Genomic DNA, 26,128 nt, shown 5'->3' on the forward strand with positions numbered 1-26,128 from the left:
CATATTATAAAGTGATTTCAATTTGTTTCTTGTGGCTTGGTCTCGGATTCTACTCGCCATATATCGTCTTACCTTGTCCCATCGTCTCATCAGTTGTCGTAAGTAAGTTTCATTAAACAAATTCATCCTTTTAATCCATAATCTCAAATAGAATGTGATCCGCAATGTACCGGTACCAATTTTGCATTGTCTATTTTGTTGCATCCTTCCAACCAAAGACTATTACCACCTGAGCGCTTTCTATTGCTGCTTGTTTTATTTCTCTAAATTCTCCCATCACATTACTTTTGACTAATACAGTAATACCTCATGATACGAACTTAATTGGTGCAAGGAGGAGGTTCGTAAGATGAAAGGTTCGTAAGACGAAACATTGTTTCCCATAGGAAACAATGTAAAATCAATTAATCCGTGCAACCAAAAAACCCCCCGCACCTTTTAAAACAGCCGCGTGGCTTCCCAGCTGTCTCCCGAAGCCGAACGCGGAAGTTCGGTTTTGGCATTCGGCTTCAGGAGACAGCTGGGAAGCCGCGCGGCTGTTTTAAAAGGTCGCAGCCAGCCTGGGGGGCCTCCCAGCACCCCCCCGAACCCCGAACCCGGGTTCGGGGGGGTGCTGGGAAGCTCCCCAGGCCGGCTGCAACCTTTTAAAACAGCCGCGCGGCTTCCCAGCTGTCTCCCGAAGCCGAACGCCAAAGCCGAACTTCCGCGTTCAGCGTTCGGAGACAGCTGGGAAGCCGTGCGGCTGTTTTAAAAGGTGACAGCCGGGCTGGGGGGCTTCCCAGCAACCTCCCGAACCGAGCCCGGGGTTCAGAAAAATTTTGCCTCTTCTTACGAACTTTGTTCGAGTTACGAACCGGCGTTCGGGAGGCTTCTGGGAAGCCCCGCCGCCCGGCTGTCACCTTTTAAAACAGCCGCGCGGCTTCCCAGCAGTCTCCGAACGCCGGTTCGTAACTCGAAAAAAGTTCGTAAGAAGAGGCAAAATTTTTCTGAACCCCGGGTTCGTATCACGAGTTGTTCGTAAGACGAGGGGTTCATATCTTGAGGTACCACTGTACTGCCATTTCCTTAGTAATTATCCATCGTATATTTAACATCCTATTAATATCCTCTTGCACTTTTTGCCAAAAATTCTGCACTAACGGGCATTCCCCAAACATATGCATAAACACTCCTTTATCTTGGCACTCATGCCAACAAATACCCTTAACATTCTGCTGAAAGTGTGCGAGTTGAATGGGTGTATAATACCACTTATGTAATATTTTCCTTCTCATTTCCCTAACTCTTGTATTCTTAGTTTTCCTTATATTCTCCACTATATTTTTCATCTCTTGCGCCTCTACTTATATCTCACTTTGCCACCATTTAGTCAATCCTTGGATCACATCCCCGTCTGACTGCGCTAACATCTTATATATATATTACTTGCTTGCGCCTTGGTACACTCACTTTTTTCTCTTATTATTTTCTCTAACTCTATCTCCTCCCTAAATAGTGCTTCTTTATTCTCCCTTTCATTCATATATTTACATATTGCATTTATTTGTAGCCATCTTCCATTCTATTCTATTTCTACTTGGCCTCCCATCCTTCTCATATAACTATTTTATCTTAATTTTCTTAATTATTAAGAAGAGAAGAAGGAGAGAGATTGCCATGAGTGTCACTGACAGGCAACAGGAGGCTACGCAGCCAGCATGAACAGGGTGGGAATGGCAGGGATGGTCATCTGATTGACCATCATCGCCATCAATGCCCTGTTCTTCACATCAACCATGCATGTGCACCTAACTGCCTGCCAGTGCCACTCACAGCCAGAAACAATTGGTGGGTGGAGACTTCCTGCAAAAGATATGTTTCATCCCACCAAAGTGACTAGAATAGAAGGTAGGTGAGTGAGGTGAAGGATGACTGGGTGGCAGCTCCTGGACAAGGCTGGAGCTAGGGAATGGCATATTCCCTGACCCAGTTGAGGAAGCAGTGAGTGGGCATAGCTTATTGGGGAATGGTGCATCCCTGGGCCCCAGCCCCAACCCAAGGCAAAGTGCAAGCAGGCAGTATGCTTACCTTTGGCGAACTGAGCTGAGCAGGAAAGGTGATTAGCTGGGCCACGTGGTAAAGGTAACATACAGTATATAGGGCAGGGATGAGCAGGGTGACTGTTGAGCGGTTAAGCAAAGCAAGCATCAACTGGGCAACTGGGAAGGGCCAACCAGAGTTGGTCTTTACTGTTTCGGTGAACCAATTCAAATTGCCGCTATCGGTTCACCCGAACTGCTGAATACCACCTCTGCAAAAATACTATAAAAATGAGTTTATATTGTTTTAAGAGCAGAACAGACCCAATTGCTTCAAAATAGCAAAGCAGACAGTCCTATGACGAACAGCTCTAATTAAGTAGGCATTCAGGTTTACATATGAATATTTTGGACTATTATTGATTGGTTCCTTAATTAGCCAGATGTTTGGATTGGATGTGACATTTTTATCCACCTATTCAGTCCTTCCCCAGGACCTGGGCTAGGCAGATGTTGTACTCTGATGGTGATAAAGGTATCATCACAGGATGTAAGCTGTTCCAAATAAAGCTGACATTTGCTAATGGTGACTTTGTCAATGCCAATGGTCTTCCACTGGTGCTTCGGTTATTTTGCCTCATACCTTTGTTTTATTTTCCTTTCTTTTGTAGGTTACTATTATTATTATCATATGCACAAAACACATATATACATATGCATTGAAAGAAAGACTCCGCCATAGAAGATTGGAACAAGTGAGTTGCATGTCATCAATCACCACTAAATATATTTTTTTAGCTATGATATTTACAGCTGCCCCTTTCAAAGTACTTGATTGTAAAAACTGAATTATACATGCACAAATAGCTGCTTATAGAGAAAGCCGAAGGCTACAGTTTGCCTGGAAGGCCCACAGTTAGGGTTTTGTCAAGTCAGCTCATGCTATCAGGATTTTAAAAACAAAACAAAAACTCCATTAGAATACCATTAGAACCTGCTGAGAGTATCTACTTCTCTCATTGTATACGCATTCTATTACAATTGGAGCGGAGAGGAAATCAAAGAAAGTTTCTTCCACTCGGTATTATCACTGGCCTTAACGTGTTTGTTTAGCGTAAATGTCCTTTATATATCCCATTGAATCTAGACCTGGCAGGCTCTTCCCTGGCCTATTGAGCCTCTGCCAACGTATCTAATAAACAGTACATACAGAACTGCTGAGGCAACAAAACATTCAGCTGAACTTCCGTCTGACCCTTGATAACGAATTCTTGAATACTGTCACTGTGAATCTTCCTAAGTTTAGAAGGTAATTGTTTGAGGCCTTGTAAGTGCAACAGGTCAAGACTATACCATATAAACGTAGATACTGGGTCTTAGAAACAGGCCTAAATAGTATAGCCACTTCTAAAAAAGGGACACATTTGTGTGTACTTATTCATTTTATTCAGACATGTAAGATCAGAGTGGAAAAGATGATAATTGTCTGATCAGTGCATTCAGTCTATTGTCCTGGTTCATTTTTTTGTGAATAGCTTTAAAACTGCTTATTGTCCCTTCTTAGAGATCTTTATCTTGATTTGTAGGTGAACCAGGACACTATAAAGAGAAGATGCATTTAGGTAGAACACTGTGTTATATAAAGTTAGCTGTACATTCTGCGAGTGGAACCCCCAAGGTACTTTTTCAAAAGGCAAACGGACTTCGTTTTTCCCTTGAAGACATTTCACTTCTCATCTCACTTCTCATCCAAGAGGCTTTTTCAGAACATTATTATTGTTTATAGATAAGTAAGGGAGGTGAATATATGTAATTCTCCTTTGTGTTCCTGTTTTCTCCACAGCAACCTTGTGAGTTGCATTGGGCTAAGAGAGAGGGAGTGGCCCAAAGTTACCCAGCTGATTTTTTATGACATAAGTAATAATAATAATAATAATAATAATAATAATAATAATAATAACAACTATTATTATTATTATTGTTATTATTATTATTATGTCAATAATACACAGCAAACGAGATCACTGATGGGTACGCCTTGTCGTGGTAGTGGAGCTTGTGTGCTTCAATGAAGCTGAGAGCTGTGCCGGTGGTAGTGTAAACTACTGGTAGGTCTAACCTTGCCGGAGTGGTCAAAGCAGAGGAGCCAGACTAAACGTACCTAACCCATTTAAACTAATGGAGAGACAAAACAAAAAGAAGTCCATACTGGCTCGGTCGTCGCCCAGGATAAAAAGGACCGCGGTGGCTGCTGTGGAACCTGGGCAGCCATCGACAAATGAGCTACAGGAACAAAACAAACAAAGCTTACAAATCAAAAAGCGGCAGAAATTCTCAATGTCTGAGAATCGCACAATCATGAATTATTATTATTATTATTATTATTATTATTATTATTATTATTATGTCAATACAACATAGCAAATGAGATCACTATGCTGGATTTCGTATTTCATCACCAGTCGGGCACTTCCCAAGCACCTAGGACTGCGTGATGTAGCGGCGAATTATGTTTTTAGATCTTCGTATTTCACTAATTTCTCTAGCTGCTTCTCCTCAATTCTGCTGTCCCCTGGGATTGCGATGTCGATGATCCATACTTTCTTTTTCTCCACAATCAGGATGGCTGGTGTGTTATGCTTCAGAATTCAGTCAGTCTGAAGTTGGAAGTCCCACAGTAGTTTTGCTTGCTCATTTTTGACCACTTTTTTGGGCTTATGATCCCACCAGTTCTTTGCCACTGGGAAATGGTAGTTCCGGCACAGGTTCCAGTGGATCATCTGTGCCACAGCATCATGTTTATGCTTGTAGTCAGTCTGTGCAATCTTTTTACAGCAGCTGAGTATGTGATCGATTGTTTCATCTGTTTCTTTTAGAGTCTGCACTTTGGATCATCTATTGATTTTTCAATTCTGGCTTTGACAGCATTTGTTCTAATGGCCTGTTCTTGTGCCGCCAGTATTAGTCCTTCTGTCTCCTTTTTGAGTGTTCCACTTGTAAGCCATGGCCAGGTCTTTTCTTTATCCACTTTGCCTTCAATCTTCTCCAAGAACTGGCCATGCAATGCTTTGTTCCGCCAACTGTCCATACGACATTGAGTTACAGTTTTTCTATACTGGTGCTTGGTTTGCTTCATCTTGAGAAGCTTCCTATTGTTAACGTCCATCAACGCTGACTCTTTGCTCTCCTCCACATAGTCAGCTAATGCATACTTCTCTTCTTCCACTGTCTGCTTCACTTCCAAAGACCTCTGCCGCCTATTTTCCTTGGTAAATACAGCCTGTCAACGTCACTGCGAGGGTGTAGTGCATGATGGGTTATTATTAATTAATTAATTAATTAATAATTTATTATTATTATTATTATTATTATTATTATTATTATTATTATTATTTAGATTTGTATGGCACCCTTCTCCGAAGACTCGGGGTGGCTCACAACAACAATACATAATATACAAATCCAATATTTAAAACAATTTAAAAACCCTTATAAAGAACAATCATACAACCAGACAAACCATACATAAATCAGTATCAGTTTCTCCATGCCTGGCGACATAGGTGGGTTTTCACACTTCAGTTCACCCTAGAACTGAAGAAGTTTCTTGGATGAGAAGCGAAACATTTTCAAGAAAAAACCAAGTCCAGTTGCCTTTAGAAAAAGCACCTTTGAGTCAACTATAAGATCTGAATGACTAAGAATCTCCAGAGATTACAAGTCGATCACAGGAGTTAATGTTTGGGGTGCTCCTTTTTCTGGTTTACAGCTCTCCGGCCCCTTTTATGTCATTTATTCCTTGTCACACTAGCCTTGTGTTTCTTTCTTCACCAGACTAATACTCTAATCCTCATAAAATGCTTGTTCCTAACTCAACAATTTCAGGTTTTCCTTCCTTCCTTCCTTCCTTCCTTCCTTCCTTCCTTTCTTTTTTGGAAAGAAAATCTCACAATTCTCCCAAACATCTCAAATGTAGGTCTTCAAAAGTCTGATATTCAGAGTATTCAGTCTGTGAGGGAGATGGGTGGTTCCAAAATGTGATAAATAAATAAAAATAAAATGTTGCTTCTGTCTGGATGAGTAGCTCAGTTAACAGTGCACAGAGGAGCTTTCTTATCTTAAATTTTCTTTTTTCTCCCTGGGGAAAAGTAGAAGCACAATAAATTCTTCCAAACTAAGTACACATATCTGATGTCATGTAGCATCAAAAGTATCTTATCTTGGGAATGTCATATCTTTCCACCGAGCTAACTTGTGACTTTGTGAGAAAGTCAAACAAGTCACCCTGATGAATTGCCTAGAATAGCAGTGAGCTGTTTTTGTCATAAAATCTAAACTTTTGCTGCTCTTGCTGTGATTTAAAAATCTGATCGTGGCAAATGCTTCTTGGTTCACCAGATGCGAAATACAAAATCCAATTAGGAGTAGAATATAATTCTCTATGAGAAAAAAATTAGGGGGATAATGGAAAGCCCGACAGACCCATAACTGTGGAAATAGTAGCAGGCGCCACGCTACTGAGGAACATCATCAGTAACACACCTCCCAATTCTTGTCTGTTGCTAAGTGTTTAGTTACTGTAAATGCTTTCGATTTTGCATAATTTATGTAAATTATTAAACACCTGTTCTTATCCCAGGAAACAAGGAGATGGAGCTGTCTCCTTGGCTAATTGATTCTTGGCATGAGTTAGCATTGTTTCCTCAGTAGTTATAGAGAAAGTGTAGCTCCCTCACAGTTAGATTTTTTGTTGAGAAGACACAGATGGTGAGACTCCATTGTTTTGTTTTGTTTTGTTTTAAAATATTTATTGTGGTTTGGTTATGATTTCTAAAGAATTATTCTGAAGAACTATTTAGAGAATCAGCTATCATTAAGAGTAATGAGAATAGGATTATAGAATCATAAAGTTGGAGGGGCCAAAGAGGTCACTGTACCTAACCCTTTACAATGCAGGAGTTCTAATTAAAGTATATGTGATAGAGGTTGTCCAGAATCTGCTTTTTTCCATGTGAGCTTATCATATTTCATATGTTATGTATAAAATGAAGAATAGAAAAGATAAGCCCTTTTTATCTTTTATTAAATGCATATATATTGGTGTTGCCTTTATCCTTTCATATGGATATCATTAGAAATCTCCGCTCAAAAATATGATTCCCCCCCCCCTCAAATTTGGTTTCTTTGTCAGCTGTGGTCAGGACTAAAACCAAGTACAGAGTAAGATCTTTCACATCACTACAAACAGAAAACCAGGATGAATCAGATCTATCATGTAGATAGATGATCACGACTAAACTTTCCTGTGAGTTTTTTTCCTTTTTGTTTCCATTTTCTTCTCTTCTGAAGATGAGAAATTACAAAGGGCTGCAATGATTTTCTAAAGCACCATTCAGATTTCAGATGCTCTAAATGATGGAGGATGGAATTCGCATAACTCCATCATTGTTATGATTTGTTATACAGTCAGCCAGATATTCAGACTGGATTTTGGCATTTTTATCCAACTATTGAGTCTTTCCCAAGGACCTAGGATTTTATTTATTTATTTATTCTTTGTCCAATACACAATACATATGGAAGAGAATAGACATTGAGTAATATATATAAAAATAGTATGTAAAAAAGAAGAGAAAATATATGAGAGGAAGAAAATATATATGATATATGAGATAAAGGAAAGACAATTGGACAGGGGATGTTAGGCACACCAGTGCACTTATGTATGCCCCTTACTGGCCTCTTAGGAACCTGGAGAGGTCAATCGTGGATAGTCTAAGGGAGAAATGTTGGGGGTTGGGGGTTGACACTATTGAGTCCAGTAATGAGTTCCACGCTTTGACAACTCGTTAAAGTCATGTTTTTTACAGTCAAGTTTAGAGTGGTTAATATTAAGTTTGAATCTGTTGCGTGCTCTTGTGTTGTTGCGGATGAAGCTGAAGTAGTCGTTGACCAGAAGGACATTGCAGCATATGATCTTGTGGGCAATACTTAAATCGTATTTTAGGCGCCGTAGTTCTAAGCTTTCTAGACCCAGGATAGTTAGTCTATTTTCATAGGATATTCTGTTTCGAGTGGAGGAGTGAAGGGCTTTTCTGGTGAAATATCTTTGGACATTTTCAAGGGTGTTGATGTCCGAGATGTGGTATGGGTTCCAGACAGATGAGCTGTAGGGTGGATGGGCAGATGTTGATGTTTTATTTGGTCTAGTGATTATGGCAACCTTCTAGAAACCAGGAGATTGTAAATTCTAATCCTGTTTTAGGAATGAAAGCCATCTGAGTGGCTTTGAACCAGTTACTTTCTCTCAGTCCAATTTACCTCAAAGAGCTTTAGTTGCAAGAAAAGTAAGATAAGGAAGGAACATTAAAATATGTTCACCTGTATAAATAATAATGATGGGATAAAATCTTTTTTTAAAAAAATATATACTATTTTAGCATAGTTTAATGTTTCTCAAAATTTCCAGCCACATTCTGAAAGATTCTAGTTTGAATGGAGCGGAAATTGATAAGGATGTACATGAGTAGAGAAATTCAGCACATGAGGCATCAAAAAATAAGATGTTTTATGAAACATGGGTGTTGGGAGGAAAATAAACTAGCCTTATTATGCTTAGCACATTCCCAAGATATACTTTTGTAAGAACACTAGAAAAGAATTCACAAATCTATTTTCATTTTCAATAACAAGGTATTTCAAGCTGACAGCATTAGATCTGGATTTTTGAGGGGAAGGTCAAGTGTCACTACTTGTAATTCAGAAATCCTAAAGGTTCTTTAGAGTACAGTTTTCCATAACTGGTTGCAGATATTCTATTGCTTATGATAGGGTGGAACAGAATATTTATTTAATCTTCAACTGGATATTTTTAGCATACCACCTAACGCTGGTTGCTTATGAATATTTTTGTGTAAATTGTTTCATTGGCAGACACTGATACAGTCCAACGAGGCATATTTTCATAATGTATGTGCTAAGACTGTGCAAAATCCTTTAAAATAGTTGCTTCAAAATATGAAGATATTTATACAAAGCATTTGCCCTGACAGTGTATGGGTTTAAATATAGGGTCACTTTATTAAATTAGCATAAATTTAAATAACGTAACTTTAAATAGTGTAAATTTGAATAAATTCAATTCAACTGTAAACAAAGGATCTGCAGAGGCCAAAAACTAACGGGGCGGAAATTCCTATCAAAACCTTCCTAGGTAACTTATTGGGCATAACTCCTTGCTGAACCAGGTGAAGGTAGCCATCTTCACCTGTATCCGAGCCACGCCCTTAAGCGTGTGGGAGGAGCTCACCCTCCAATCCCCGAGGAAAATTGGATCCAGTGAATCCCATGGGCATCCTCTCTCCAATCCCCGAAGTTGCACCAACCTATAGTTCCTGGAGAGAGGCGGTCCATCATCTTTTGAAAAGATGCCCAAAAGGAGAATGCACAGTTGCTCCTACTGCCCATTTCTGCCCCTAGCCTGCCAAAACCCCAGTGACCAGAGGGAAGCCAAATTAGTCGAATGATATCTACCTAGCGCCACACCCCCTAACCAGTCCATCCTTACCGGGTTCCGGTTCCGGTGGGGGAGCAGAGAGGAGGGGTGGAACTGCTGCTCCGCTGGCTACGGTAGATAACATCGAATAATATAGGAACCCCCGGTTAATGCTATACAGGACTCGCAGTTTTGGAGAGGTGAGCATTTGCTGCCTGGGAGGACCCTCGCCCCCTGCTTCCCCCGTGCTGTTTCCACCCCTCTTTTACCCCAGAGTCGGCAGTTTGATCAGCTGGGCTCCGAAAATGGCGACTGCGGCAATGTGACGTGGCTGAGCCGCCTGTCATCTGCGGCATTGAGGCACACCGCCTGTTCCCTCCGTTTGTTGTTATTTGTTTCAGAGGGACAGAGAGCAGAGAGAAGACAGAGCCCCAGAGGAAGACACTCCTCTATTCAATCTGAGGAGATTCTGATGCCCCCCCTGCTCCGCAGCGTTTTGCAGGCTGTTTCTTTTCGCAAGGGAGATATCACCAGGCAATCAGCTGGGGCTCGGATAATGGCGGCCCCCTGATGAGAACTGGAGCTGGCTGCCGCTTTGCCCGTCTACTTGCTGCTTACCATCGGCTGTTGTTCGCTGTTTCTTTTCTTTTCGATGAGTCATCTGCTTGCTGCTGCTGCCTTAAGTGGTTGTAATATTATTAGAACTGAGCAAGCCAGCCGGATCCTCACCATTGAACTGGATGGTCCTGAGAAGCCGTGGCGCCAGATGGTGGGGGCGCCCGGTATCGGAGGGGCCATCGGAATAGGTGGACTTACAAGGAAGGAGGAGACCGAGTCGAAGTCAGAGATTGAAACTCATTTTACTGAGACCACATGGAGTTTGTACTAAAACCATATAAGACTGTAGAGGGACTGGAGACTTGGAGCAGAGGAGAAAAAGTGATTGTGGATCCAGAGAAAGAACTGAGAGTGCCAGCCAGTGGCAGTGGCTGGCACCAAAGATCCCAAGATCCTGAAAAACAATATGCTTGGACTTCTCCTTGGTCATTGAACTTTTCTCCCCAGAACTCACTCTTTAGAACTGGTGCTGTATTGCTGACCTGATGGAATATCATCTTAATTATTTCCTATATTTTTTGTACTCTATAACTTTAGCACTTTATAACTTTAACGATTTTTTAATAATTATATGTTATTCTATTAAGATCTTGAGAATAACTTAGTGTTAATTGGTATCCTATTTTAGTGTAATTGATCTTTATACTGTTTTTTTAATTGAATTTATATGGAATTTTTAATAATTAATATTTTAGCTAATTTATTAGAAGGGGTTTTTTAAACTAATGAATTATTGGGGTGGGTATGATGATATGTATGAAATGAATGACTGTTATGGGTGGGCTGGGTGGGACTTTGGTATGGATGAAATAAATGGAAATGGTATGAATGATTTGATTAGCCTACCTGACACTGGAAAGGCAGGAGGGGAGGGGGCACCGATATCTGGGGTGGTAGAGGGTCGGAATATTCCGGTCCTGCTGGGGAGAGGCAGATATGGCGGGGGCCACAGAGCTAGCTGTTCCAGGGGAACGAGAGATCGTTGCTTAATAACGATCCATTGTTCCGGCTCTGTGAACCCAATCCTGGGTGCTGGTGATGAGTGTAATTCTGGCCCTGGGCTCAAGCTGCTGCTACTCAATGCCAGGTCGGTGGTAAATAAAGCTCTCCTCATCCAGGATCTGATCCTGGATGAGGAGGCCAACCTGGCATGTGTTACTGGAACCTGGCTGGGCCCATAGGGAGGAGTCCCTCTCTCTGAAATTTGCCAAGCCGGGTTTCAGATATGGCATCAGCCTCACCCCAGGGAAGGGGGGGGAGGAGTGGCTATTATAGCCAGGGAGAGCCTTGGCTTGCGTAGACTCGTTGCTCCAGAGATTGCGGATTGCGAGTCTCTCCTGGTGAAGTTGGACTTAGGGGTCCAGGTGGGCTTGTTTCTCACATACCTGCCTCCCAGCTGCGTGTCACAAGCCCTGCCTGTGCTACTCGAGGAGGTAGCCGGGTTGGCGGTGGGGTTCCCCAGACTTATTGTCTTGGGGGACTTTAACCTGCCGTCGCTCGGTGAAACCTCTGGACTGGCACAGGAGTTCATGGTCACCATGACAGCCATGGACCTGACCCAAGTAGTACAGGGTCCGACTCACGAGGGGGGGCATGCACCCGACATGGTATTCCTCTCTGAGCAACTGAGTAATGGTCTGAGACTAAGGGGCTTAGAAGTGTTGCCTTTGTTATGGTCGGACCATTTTCTACTGCGGCTTGACTTCCTGGCTCCAATCCTTCCCCGCAGGGAGGCGGAACCGATTAAGCTGTTCTGCCCCAGACGCCTGATGGACCCAGAGGGCTTTCAGAAGGCGCTTGGGGTTATTCCAGATGCACTCGTACACAGTTCGGCAGAGTCTCTGGCTGAGGCCTGGAACAAGGCTGCAGCGGAGGTTCTTGACCGAATTGCGCCGTTGCGACCTCTCCGTGGCACTAGACCCCGTAGAGCTCCATGGTTCAACGAGGAGCTCCAGGAGTTGAAACGCCAGAAGAGACGTCTAGAGAAGCGATGGAGGAAGAGTAAGTCCGAATCCGATCGAACACTTGTAAGAGCACATGTTAAGACTTACAAAGTGGCGCTCAAGGCGGCAAGATGCGCGTATCATTCCGCATTGATTGCATCAGCGGAATCCCGCCTGTCCACTCTGTTTAGGGTGACCCGCTCCCTTCTTAATCAGGGGGGAGTTGGGGAGCCCTTGCAGAGTAGTGCCGAGGATTTTAACACATTTTTCGCTGATAAAATCGCTCGGATCCGAGTGGACCTCGACTCTAATTGGAATACAGAGTCGACTGACAACGAGTCAGTTGAGGTGACTGGGGCACATACTTGTCCACCTGTCTGGGAAGAGTTTGATCTGGTGACACCTGATGAAGTGGACAAGGCCATTGAATCCACCTGTTTACTGGATCCGTGTCCCTCCTGGCTGGTTTTGGCCAGCAGGGAGGTGACACGGAGCTGGGTCCAGGAGATTGTCAATGCTTCTTTGGGGAGGAGGTCCTTTCCGGATCCCTACAAGGAGGCACTTGTGCGCCCCCTCCTCAAGAAGCCTTCCCTGGACCCAGCCATTCTCAATAACTATCGACCAGTCTCCAACCTTCCCTTTATGGGGAAGGTTGTTGAGAAGGTGGTGGCGCTCCAGCTCCAGCGGTCCTTGGAAGAAGCCGATTATCTAGGTCCTCAGCAGTCAGGATTCAGGCCCGGCTACAGCATGGAAACTGCTTTGGTCGCGCTGATGGATGATCTCTGGTGGGCCCGGGACAGGGGTTTATCCTCTGCCCTGGTGCTTCTTGACCTCTCAGCGGCTTTTGATACCATCGACCATGGTATCCTTCTGCGCCTGCTGGAGGGGTTGGGAGTGGGAGGCACTGTCCTTCAGTGGTTCTCCTCCTACCTCTCTGGTCGGTCGCAGTCGGTGTTAGTGGAGGGGTCAGAGGTTGACCTCTAGGTTACTCCCTTGTGGGGTGCCTCAGGGATCGGTCCTCTCCACCCTACTATTTAATATCTACATGAAACCGCTGGGTGAGATCATCCAAGGGCATGGGGTGAGGCATCATCAGTATGCAGATGATACCCAGCTTTACATCTCCACCCCTTGTCCAGTCAGTGAAGCAGTGGAAGTGATGTGCCGGTGCCTGGAGGCTGTTGGGGTCTGGATGGGTGTCAACAGACTCAAGCTCAACCCGGATAAGACGGAGTGGCTGTGGGTTTTGCCTCCCAAAGACAATTCCATCTGTCTGTCCATCACCCTGGGGGGGGAGTCACTAACCCCCTCAGAGAGGGTTCGCAACTTGGGCGTCCTCCTCGATCCACAGCTCACATTAGAGAACCATCTTTCAGCTGTGGCGAGAGGGGCGTTTGCCCAGGTTCGCCTGGTGCACCAGACGTGGCCCTATTTGGACCGGGAGTCACTGCTCACAGTCACTCATGCCCTCATCACCTCGAGGCTTGACTACTGTAATGCTCTCTACATGGGGCTACCTTTGAAAAGTGTTCAGAAACTTCAGATCATGCAGAATGCAGCTGCAAGAGCTATCATGGGCTTTCCTAAATATGCCCATGTCACACCAACACTCTGCAGTCTGCATTGGTTGCTGATCCGTTTCCGGTCACAATTCAAAGTGTTGGTTATGACCTATAAAGCCCTTCATGGCACCGGACCAGAATATCTCCGGAACCGCCTTCTGCCGCACGAATCCCAGCGACCAGTTAGGTCCCACAGAGTTGGCCTTCTCCGGGTCCCGTCAACTAAACAATGTCGTTTGGCAGGACCCAGGGGAAGAGCCTTCTCTGTGGCGGCCCCGACCCTTTGGAACCAACTCCCCCCAGATATCAAAGTTGCCCCCACCCTCCTAGCCTTTCGTAAGCTCCTTAAAACCCACCTCTGTCATCAGGCATGGGGGAATTGAACATGTTCCCTCCCCCTAGGCTTATAAAATTTATGCATGGTACGCTAGTGTGTATGATTGGTTTTAATTTGTGGTGTTTTTTAAATTAACTTAAATATTAGATTTGTTTTACATTGTATTGTTATTGCTGTGAGCCACCCCGAGTCTGCGGAGAGGGGCGGCATACAAATCTGATTAAACTTAAACTTAAACTTACCGTCAGTGTGAAATAGGTGAAAAAACGGCCGCCCCGTAGGGGAAGCCACCAAAAATTCCTATTCGGCCCCAAATTGACCCCTTTCTGACACACTGTATAATAGAGGAGGGCGGGTGGGGGTTCGTATTCAGCAGCCAGGGGGAGCAAGAAGGAGGTCCAGTTCGAGCCGCCCTTAAATAGGGTGGTCTGGGACCTCCTGCAGAACCCCGGATGCAGCGCACCAACTTGGCGCACTGCCAAATGCTGAACTTCTGGTTTTCTGCAAACCAGGAAGTTTGGAGCTCCGCGGAACTTCAGGCAGTGTTGCCCGGCTCTGGGGGCAATTTCGAATGGCAATTTAAAGCGCCGGCCGTGCATTTCTTTATGAATTATTGAAGCAATTGCTTCTTTTTCCTGATTCTGTCTGCTGCTCCTGTGCATTGCATAGTATCTCTTTCAAAGAATTTGCAGAACTCTAATGGGCAGATGAGCATTACATGAAGTTATACACTGTGATTAGTATGAGGCCCAAAACATGCACTCTTGTGCAAACTCAAGCATACTAATAGTACAGTGAACTGAGGCCCGACTGACTTAGCCAATGAAATAAATCTGATGCAGCTTCTTCTTCAGAATCAACTTTTCCTATGAAGCTTTTGGTTTAACCCAAACCCTGTTTTAAATCTACAGTTCTATAATCAAAGAATGGGTGTACTTTCAAGTCAATTTTGGATTCCTGGTGACAACATACAGAAGTCCCTGCAGTTTCTTGGTAAGATGTCAGAAGTGATTTGCCATTTCTTCTTCCTACCATATGTCTGAGAGAGACTAGTCACAGATCATCCAGCTTGTTTTATGTGATCTAGGTGGGACTAGAATTCAGGGTTACTCAGGTTCTAGCCCGATATCTTAAGCATTATACCAACTATATCTCTCTCTTTGGCCCACTTATGAGTTCTGTATTGCTCCTCCTTTAATTTTACTTTTTCTTTCTTTCTCTCCTCTTCATATTTTTTATTTTTCCCAAATTTACTTTCTTTTCAAATTTACTAATCTCCAGGAAAGGAAGCTGCCTTTTGCACCTATAAAGTATTATGTGTGCTTAGTAACCACTAATACAGCAACAGCCTATTATTTGAAATATGCAAGTTGATTCAATATAAAAAAGCTAGGGCTGATTTTCTTTTCCCCCACAATGAATTCTCTCTAGTCTCAGAACCTTAGACCAGCTGTATATTTGAAGAGTAGGTAGTAAATTATACTTATCTTCTTTAAGGCAGGATATAAAAAGAGATATTTCTGAATTCAAAACTCCACAGTTTTAATAAAAGCAGACGCCACAGATATACAGATGGCTTATCTTAACTTAGTGTTTGTCTTGAATGTCCTAACTGGCTTTCTTTACCAGCAGCAATAAACTCTCATCTCTTTTCTGACAGAACTTCCTGTTTCATTCTGCAAAACAAAAGAATGCCTCTTTTTATTAACTACCTTTAAGGTGCCCCCCGCCACCCTTATTCTCTCCCTTCTGAGTCCCAGCTGTGGGGAAATGAAGATTTTGCAGTAACCTTCCTGTGGAGTGGAGAAGGAATGAAGATTTTTGCAGTATCCTTCCCCAGCCAACCCACCAAGCCATTGCCACGCTCACCAAAGAACTGGTAGCAAAAAAAATTGAGTCCCACCACTGACTGCAAGGGGCACATGTGCATCTGACCTTGGTTTGTTAGATTCTCTTCTAGACTAAGCAAGCCTAATAGGCTTCAAATCTTTATAAATGCTGGTCTTCCAAATTATGTTCTTCCGGCGTGTTTCAACCACCCGTAATTACAGGGTAATTAGTCCAGGAAGACACACACCACACGATAAAAGGAAAACCCAAAGGTTTTTATAAACAGAAAAACAGAAACAGCTCCCTTTTTAAATGTCGAAGGGATTTTCTGGTACACACCGGGCACAGGTTAAAAGCAGTCCAATTGCTCACCCAATAACTGGGAAATTGAGTCCAATTCTAAAGTCCACACACAATCTTGAACAGCACAAAAACCATGATCTTGATGAAACAATGAATCAGATAAACTGCCATGAGGCTAAAACACCAGGCTACACTTTTATCTGTAGCACTAATTACAGCAGCCCCACCCAACCACAGGTGGCCTCATTTTCTCTTATAATAATCCTTCAGTTGTTGTCTCCTATGCATCATTCTACGCATGCGTGGATGTGTCATTAATTCTTGTTCAGAATCCAGGGATGATACAGATGATTGATCTCCTCCTGCGCTGTCTGCCAAACTCCCCTCTTCCCTGTCACTCATGCTTCCTTGGTCAGAGGAGGCTTTGTTGGCAGATTCCATCGGGAGCAAAACAGGCCTGCGGCATGTGGATGTTTCCCCCACATCCACCTGCACATTCCTTGGGGCAGGAGCTGGGCTACAGCTAACCACAACAAATTATAGACAACTTTTCATTAAATTCAATCTTCATGTGAATATAATAGTAAAATTACAAGAACCACCTCATAGCAAACTTCCTCAAAAGGCAACAGTAACAGAAGGCAAAAAAACATGCACACACATTAAAAGTATTGTGGACATATTTTAATCATATTTTATTTGGTGTTTTATATTTAAATAACTAAATGTTGTGTTCAATTTTGAATATCCCTATCTTTTAAAAAATTGTCCTTTAAGCAAATGAACCCACTTTTGATTATTTCATGGCATCTGCACATCTTTTGCCAGGAAAGAAAATGAAGCACAGCTATTGTGCGAGAGATTCAACAAAAACATTTACAATCTGATATCTCTCATATATTTCATTGGTGTTTCTGCTGCTTGAAAGTTATAAATTGGAATTCTTTAGTGACTGTAAACAAGGCACCACTAACTTGTACATGTCGGCATGCTCATGTTCCCTAAAGCTCAGAATGCCATTATGAACAATGATTTTTCATTCATATCAAGAGTTCGGAGAAAAAGGACCCAAATATTAAAGTTCTATATTTGCTGAGAAAATAGTGTTTGATGGATAATAGTGTTTCATCTGTTCATGAAATGTATTAAATCCTAGCTAGAATGATATTTCTGTCTCTATTAGCAACAAGTACCCATGAGGGCACATTGGTTGACTTTTTAAAAAAAGATTGTTTATAGTTTGAATAGCAATTTCTAATGGAAGATAAATGGGATTTAGAACGATTGCACACACACAAATTTGTACCCTCCATTCTAAGCACATTTCTATGTAGACTCTTTGTATTTGTTCAAAATCAACACCAACCCCTTTTGTAAATTGGAGCTTTGCAGTAACTTGAGAGAGATTGCTTTCTTTCTATGAGGAATGATGCTCCTCACTCTGAGCATCAACATCTTATTTTTTGCATCATTCTGTTCTTTCTCCCATTCCAGCCACTATAGCAACATGCAACCATGGTGACAAGAGGAGGGCTTGATTGGAAAAATGCCAACATACTATCCTTTTACACCTTCACAGTTTCCAAGCTGATTTTAAGGGGGGGGGGGGAAGGCAGGTTTACATCTGGGAAGCTTTTCTTCATGGTAAACACAAATACAAGCAAATATATAAAATGTAAAAGTTTGGACAAGGGGCTACAAATATCATCTCTTTTTTTCATCTATCTGGGATGGAATTGAGATTAAAAGAATTTGGCAGTTCAAGGATCTAGAATAAATTAGGTGGCAAGGTAATTTTGGATGATGTGCTTGCATTATCTTATTTTATTTATTTATTTATTTATTTATTCATTTATTTATTTATTTATTCATTTATTCATTTATTCATTCATTCATTCATTTATTTATTTATTAGATTTGTATGCCGCCCCTCTCCGTAGACTCGGGGCGGCTCACAATACAATAAAAACAGTTCCTGACAAATCTAATAATTTACAATTTAAAATTTAAAATAGTTAAAAAAAAACCATTTTTAAGCAGACATACCTACAAACATACCATACATAAATTATATAGGCCCGGGGGAGATATCTCAGTTCCCCCATGCCTGACGACAAAGGTGGGTTTTAAGGAGTTTGCGAAAGGCAAGGAGGGTAGGGGCAGTTCTAATCTCTGGGGGGGAGCTGGTTCCAGAGAGTCGGGGCCGCCACAGAGAAGGCTCTTCCCCTGTGGCCCGCCAACTGACATTGTTTAGTTGACGGGACCTGGAGAAGGCCCACTCTGTGGGACCTAATCGGTCACTGGGATTCGTGCAGCAGAAGGCAGTCTCGGAGATATTCTGGTCCGATGCCATGAAGGGCTTTATAGGTCATAACCAACACTAGCTAGAAATGAAGATGATTTGGCTCCTGAGTGGGAATGTAGATTAACTTTGACCTCTCTTAGAGAAATTAGGGAATAAAAATAATGGGGGTGTAGAAATGTTTTAATGCTCAAAAATGTGCCTTAAATTAATGAAGCAAATAAAGTTCAATAGCTAGTTGTATATTCCATTTATTTCTAAGAGGTATGTATTTTTATCAGTATCTCTGGGGGTCATGTGCTGCTCTTTCATTGATTTAATACTCTATTAGTCTTTTATTTTCCATACAAGTGTTAATTATATCCAACTCTTCTTGGTTAGCTAGATGTAGCCTTCTGCAGGCATGTAAAGACTTGTAAGTATTATAAAGGTAAAAATAACATTCTCCTGTTCCTACCTCAATTCTTGGCAATTCAGTTCTCAATTCTCTTGCCATTTTTGGTAGGTTCATTAATACATCTGTGTAGTTTTCTTGGCCACAAAACACAAGTGAGTTGCCAGAGTTTTTTTCTCCCAATTTCCCATTCTAAGTTACAGCTATGCTATTTACTGGAGAAATCCAGTAAAATATCAACCAGGGCCAACCTGTCTAGCTTCCATTGTAATGGAAGTATATAGCATAGTGATCCTTCAAATTTCTACTTCTGCAGTTACAAAAATATCAATAATTTAACATAAAATATAGGTCAAATTCCATAACATCAAAATATTGTAACTAAGAAACAGTAACACAGGAGAAAACTGACATTCTAGATAGATAAGCATCTAGTCTATTTGTTATTCATGGTCTATTCTTGATAAATTTTTACAGGCTGAGGCACGAAGTGAAGCAGATTTGAATATTGTTAAAGAAATCACAATCAAATCATAACATAAAAATCTAGCCCTGATGAGTTTGAACTGGGAATCTAAACAATCCTGGAAAGATCTTTGGGAAAATTTTCACTTTGGGAAAATTCTATAGAATGAACATTGAAAGAAGACACACTAAAATATTTACTTTTACCCAATTCTGCATGGGTGCATTTGCTTTAAATAAAGAGAGCTCTAATATCTACGATTTATAACCAATGGGATAATTTAAAAACACATTAATTTAAATACCTTTTTATTGAGGGACTAGTATCTGTTTAAGGTACACTTCCACTATTACTGTATATGTCTGTTGTTAAGCAAATGAAATAATGAATACCTTCTAGGTCAGATTTCCTTTCTGTTTCCAATATTTGTTGTTTCATCATGGAATAATCCTTATTATATATCATAGAATGTATGAAGAGACTTCAAACTATTGTCAAGAGTGATGCAAGTTGGAAAACATATTTTGATATGAGAAGAACTTCATCTTTTGGGAGCTAGCTGTCCTGTTGAAATTCAGAAATTTAGTTTAACTTCTGATTCACTCCCTTTCTGAAGCCTTTCAAACTATTTCAAGTCTTACATGGGCCCTAGAACAGACAAGTCATATAAGCAGAAATTTACAAATTTTTCATTTATGTTCAAAGGACCAGACTCCAAATTGTTTAAGTTACTTGCCAAATTGTTTAGAAAGAAATTAACTGTGGTTAAGAAACAACCCTAATGACTTCCCTTTCAGTAGGTAAAATAGCTGTTAGATTTTGTTGAGCAGGGGTATCAAACTCGCGTTGTCAGGTGGTGTCATGTGATGTATAGCTAATATGGTCTTTCCTATTTTCTTTTTTAAAAGGAAGGTTACAATATTTATCTATGAAAGTAACAAATGCCATCAGAACAGGGAGAAAAGATATTCCTAATTAGGTCAGAAGCAGTTGGATCATTATTAGGCACCTTATTTGATCTTAAATGAACAATTAAGTCTTTGGCCTCTACAATTGTTGGGTAAATTTTCTGTTGAGTGTCTCCTTATTGATAGACCTCCTCAAAATTTATTTCCCAGATGTCAGCAACAATAGTTATCAGTTGCGAGTGTGTTCTATCAATTTAGTGTGTTCCATTGTAATATTCTGGAAGAAGGCAGATTGCTTATTTTCCATCAATTACCTTTCATTCTGCATGCCTCCACTTAAAGAATTATTTATACTGCTGCTTTTTGTTAAAGAGCTCTTGTTATAAAATCATATTTACATTAAATGTATGAGTCTTACAGTTAAGAACAAGTGCTTTCTTAGCTTTTATACATTTTATTCATTTAGCTTCTATACATAAAATCACAGCATACAAAGGCAATGACAGCTTTAGGTTGATTGTATTTGTTCTTATTTTTTTTTTAAAAAAATCTCTGGACTATATTATAGTTCTCAAGGATTGAGGCAATGGGCAAATTTGGGTAATTTCAGCAAGATGATCATTTTGAATAATAAAGGCATTTAAAATGTTATATTATCTGTATAGATAATAATAATTAAGACTTTTCTATCATTTTTCCTAAGATATCAATTTGTTTGTTTGTTTATTCGATTTTCATGAATTTTTTTCTTCTTTTTTACTTATACTTATTATTTTAACCAAACAATGTTTAATCTTAAAGAAAAAAATAAATTGAAAAAAAACAACAAAAAGTAGAATCTGAAAATACAAACTAAGAAGAAAAATAAATAAATTCTGTATATTTCGTGTTATATTTATCAGGATCATTGGTTGCCAATGACTTCACAACTATACATAATCACATCAGATACATGTACAATTAGCACAGGTGCCCCCCAAGGCTGTGTACTCTCACCACTTCTCTTCTCTCTATACTCTAAGGACTGCATCTCAAACGATCCATCTGTTAAACTACTGAAGTTTGCAGATGATACAACAATGATCGGACTCATTCGAGACAATGATGAATCCGCATACAGATGGGAAGTTGAACAACTATCCTTGTGGTGTGACCAGAACAATCTAGAATTGAACACACTCAAAACCGTAGAAATGGTGGTAGACTTTAAGAGAAACCCTTCCACCCTTCCACCTCTCACAATACTAGACAACACAGTATCAACAGTAGAGACCTTCAAATTTCTAGGTTCTATCATATCTCAAGACCTAAAATGGTCACCTAACATCAAAAATATCATCAAAAAAGCACAACAAAGAATGCTCTTTCTGCGCCAGCTCAGGAAGCTCAAACTGCCCAAGGAGCTGCTGATACAGTTCTACAGAGGAATCATTGAGTCTGTCATCTGCACCTCTATAACTGTCTGGTTTGGTGCTGCAACCCAACAGGACCGACACAGACTTCAGAGGATAATCAGAACTGCAGAAAAAACAATTGCTGCCAACCTGCCTTCCATTGAGGATCTGTATACTGCACGAGTCAAAAAGAGGGCAGGGAAAATATTTACTGACCCCTCACATCCTGGACACAAATTGTTTCAACTCCTACCCTCAAAACGTCGCTACAGAGTACTGCACACCAAGACAACTAGACACAAGAACAGTTTTTTTCCAAACGCCATCACTCTACTAAACAAATAATTCCCTCAACACTGTCATACTTTCTACTAAATCTGCACTTCTATTCTACTAGTTTCTCTCATCATTCCTATCACCCACTTCCTCCCATGTTGACTGTAACTTGTTGCTTATATCCTAAGATTTTTATTAATATTGCTTCTTCATTGCTTATTTGACCGCTATGACAATCATTAAGTGCTGTACCACATGATTCTTGACAAATGTATATTTTCTTTTATGTACGCTGAGAGCATATGCACCAAGACAAATTCCTTGTGTGTCCAATCACACTTGGCCAATAAAAATTCTATTCTATTCTATTCTATACTATGAACAATACAAAATATGATAAATGAAGGTTCCTTGTCCCAGGAAAATGTTGGGGGATCCGATCTGGGTCCATTACCGGTATCAGAGTTTTGTCTTCCAAGCTTGCAAACATGTGGTGCAGCCCATTTTCAGGGAACCTGCCATAGCAATAGTAATATTTATTTATTTATTTATTATTTGGATTTGTATGCCGCCCCTCTCCAAAAACTCGGGGCGGCTCACAACAAGTGAAAAGACAATCCAATACATTAATCCAATTAATTAAAATATTATAAATTTAAGAAAAACCCCTATACTAACATACACACACACACAAGCATACCATATATAAATTCAACGTGCCCAGGGGAAGATGTTTAGTTTCCCCATGCCTGACGGCAAAGGTGGGTTTTGAGGAGTTTACGGAAGGCAGGAAGAGTAGGGGCAGTCCTGATCTCCAGGGGGAGTTGGTTCCAGAGAGCCGGTGCCGCCACAGAGAAGGCTCTCCCCCTGGGGCCCGCCAACCGGCATTGTTTAGTTGACGGGACCCGGAGGAGGCCCACTCTGTGGGACCTAATCGGTCGCTGGGATTCGTGCGGCAGAAGGCGGTCTCGGAGATATTCTGGTCCAGTGCCATGAAGGGCTTTAAAGGTCATAACCAACACTTTGAATTGTGACTGGAAACTGATCGGCAGCCAATGCAGGCTGCGGAGTGATGGTGAAACATGGGCATACCTGGGTAAGCCCATGACTGCTCTCGCAGCTGCATTCTGCACGATCTGAAGTTTCCGAACACTTTTCAAAGGTAGCCCCATGTAGAGAGCATTACAGTAGTCGAACCTCGAGGTGATGAGGGCATGAGTGACTGTGAGCAATGAGTCCCGGTCCAGGTAGGGCCGCAACTGGTGCACCAGGCGAACCTGGGCAAACGCCCCCCTCGCCACAGCTGAGAGATGTTGTTCTAATGTGAGCTGTGGATCGAGGAGGACGCCCAAGTTGCGGACCCTCTCTGAGGGGGTCAATAATTCCCCCCCCAGGGTAATGGACGGACAGATGGAGTTGTCCTTGGGAGGCAGAACCCACAGCCACTCCGTCTTATCCGGGTTGAGCTTGAGTCTGTTGACACCCATCCAGGCCCCAACAGCCTCCAGGCACCGGCACATCACTTCCACCGCTTCGCTGACTGGGCATGGGGTGGAGATGTAAAGCTGGGTATCATCCACATATTGATGATACCTCACCCCATGTCCTTGGATGATCTCGCCCAGCGGTTTCATGTAGATGTTAAATAGCAGGGGGGAGAGGACCGACCCCTGAGGCACCCCACAAGGGAGAGACCTAGGAGCCGATCTCTGTCCCCCCACTAACACCGACTGCGACCGGCCAGAGAGGTAGGAGGAGAACCATTGAAGAACAGTGCCTCCCACTCCCAACCCCTCCAGCCGGTGCAGAAGGATACCATGGTCGATGGTATCGAAAGCCGCTGAGAGGTCAAGGAGCACCAGGACAGAGGACAAACCCCTGTCCCGGGCCCGCCAGAGATCATCCATCAACGCGACCAAAGCAGTTTCCGTGCTGTAACCGGGCCTGAAACCCGACTGCCGGGGACCTAGATAATCGGCTTCTTCCAAGGACCGCTGGAGCTGGAGTGCCACCACCTTCTCAACAACCTTCCCCATAAAGGGAAGGTTGGAGACTGGACGGTAGTTATTAAGCACCGCTGGGTCCAGGGAGGGCTTCTTGAGGAGGGGGCGCACAAGCGCTTCTTTATAGAGTGATGGAAAAACTCCCCTCCCCAAGGAAGCGTTGGTAATCTCCTGGGCCCAGCTCCGTGTCACCTCCCTGCTGGCCGAAACCAACCAGGAGGGACACGGATCCAGTAAACAGGTGGCGGAACTCACAGCTCCAATGGCCTTGTCCACTTCATATAAATTACTATTACTGTAAAAGTTATTGCTGTAACAGTAATAGAAATTAAATAAATATAGAAATCGAATACTGGTAACTAGTTTTCCACAGTAACAGTAGAAATTGGTACTGTAAAACTGGAATAAATACATAAACAAATTTGTTTAGTATAGAATATTGTCTTTTCCAAAACAGTTAAATCACACATTTCCAACAACAATCCCTTGACTTCTGGAATAATATTCCTTTTCCAATTTCTCAATATCATTATATCCCTCCCCTTATGTCCAGAGTTAACACAGACTCATTCCAAAAACGTGGTTTAAAATTCAGCATTACATTAACATCTTATAATCTAAAGATTTTTCCATATATTTACTAATAATATACATTAATATACTATCTCCAAAAAAAAGATACTAAAACACCATATCATATGGATAAGTGATTTCTCAAATTTCTTACACCAACATAAAAAGAAATCTGATGTCCATCCTTTCAAATATATTATTTGGTGAGTCTAATATATCCCAAATGCAATTTTTTGAAGACTCAACCTTAATCTCAAATCTGTGGATGCCATTTAAACATTTTAATGGACAAGAAGTCCTTGATGTGACTTTATCAGACATTCCAGTTCTGTAGCCCACGTTTGAAATATTCCAGATATGTCCACTTTAAAAATATTCTTGAACTGTTGATAGAAATATGTTATAGGTTTTATTTCTGTCATGGATTTTGCCAAGTAAGAAAGCAATTCTGCTGTCTTTGAAGGTATCTTGTCCATCTTGATCTGCTAGAATGTGCTTAAGCAAACGATATCGCCACTGTTGAAAATTGGGAAGACCAATTCTCTTTGAGGTCAGAAAAAATCCTTGAAATTGTCATTACATAGTAGTTGACTTAAAGTCATGATCCCTGTAGCTATCCAAATTTCTTATAAAATCATTTAAGATAAATTTCCAAAGTACTATTTAACAGAGTTAGATATTCATGAGTCTTATTATCAAAATCCAAGTATTATTTTTTTAATTTATTTTGTCTAATACGTATTTGATAATATACATAAGTATAACATAATTTGAATAGATAACATGGCTACAAATAAAAGGGAACAGAGATGGTAGACATTCTGGTGTGCTTATGTGGGGTGAGGTCAACAGTAGTCTTTCTAAGGATAAAGTTTTGTGGTTTGGGGGATGAAGCCATAGAGTCAGCTAGTGAGTTCCAAGCATTAACCATTCTTGCTGAAGTCGTACTTTCTGCAATCGAGTTTGGAGTGGTTCACTTTGAGTTTGTATCTATTGTGTGCTCATGTATTGTTGTGATTGAAGCTAAAGTAGTCATTGACAGGTAGGACATTGTAGCAGATAATTTTATGAACTACTCTTAGGTCATGCCAAAGGTGACATTCTACATTTCCTAAGCCAAGAATTTCAAGTCTGGTGGCATAAGGTATTCCGTTGTGAGCAGAGAAGTGGAGGACTCTTCCTGTAAAATATCTCTGGACATGTTCTATTGCATTAATGTTTGATATGCAGTGTGGGTTCCAGACAGATTAGCTGTATTCAAGGATTGATCTGGCAAATTTTTGTATGCTCTGGTTAATAACGCAATATTATCAGAGAAGAAGCTACATAAGATTTATGGGCCAATATGGTGCACAGAATTGTCCCCACTCATATTCCTGGAAATAAAAGACCTTTTCTTAACATGATTGATAGGAAAACAGGTAATAACTTTTCAATTTAAATCAGTGAAAACTTTTTTTTCTGCAGGCAAAGAACTTTTTTATTTTTCTCTCCAATCACAAATGTAGTTTAAAATACCATCCACATCGAGTTACAATACAATTAATACATTTTTAAACTTACGGTATACAAATGAAAAACCAATACTACCTCCATTGCTTTTAACATCTGAACAAAAATGGCTACTCAGATTTCTTATATAAAATTAAAACGTTATTAGCTAATATAAATTTTAATCTGTTTCTAATTTTAAACACCTCTAATCT

This window comes from Erythrolamprus reginae, chromosome 3 (genome assembly GCF_031021105.1).
Source record: "Erythrolamprus reginae isolate rEryReg1 chromosome 3, rEryReg1.hap1, whole genome shotgun sequence".
Lineage (NCBI taxonomy): Eukaryota > Metazoa > Chordata > Lepidosauria > Squamata > Dipsadidae > Erythrolamprus > Erythrolamprus reginae.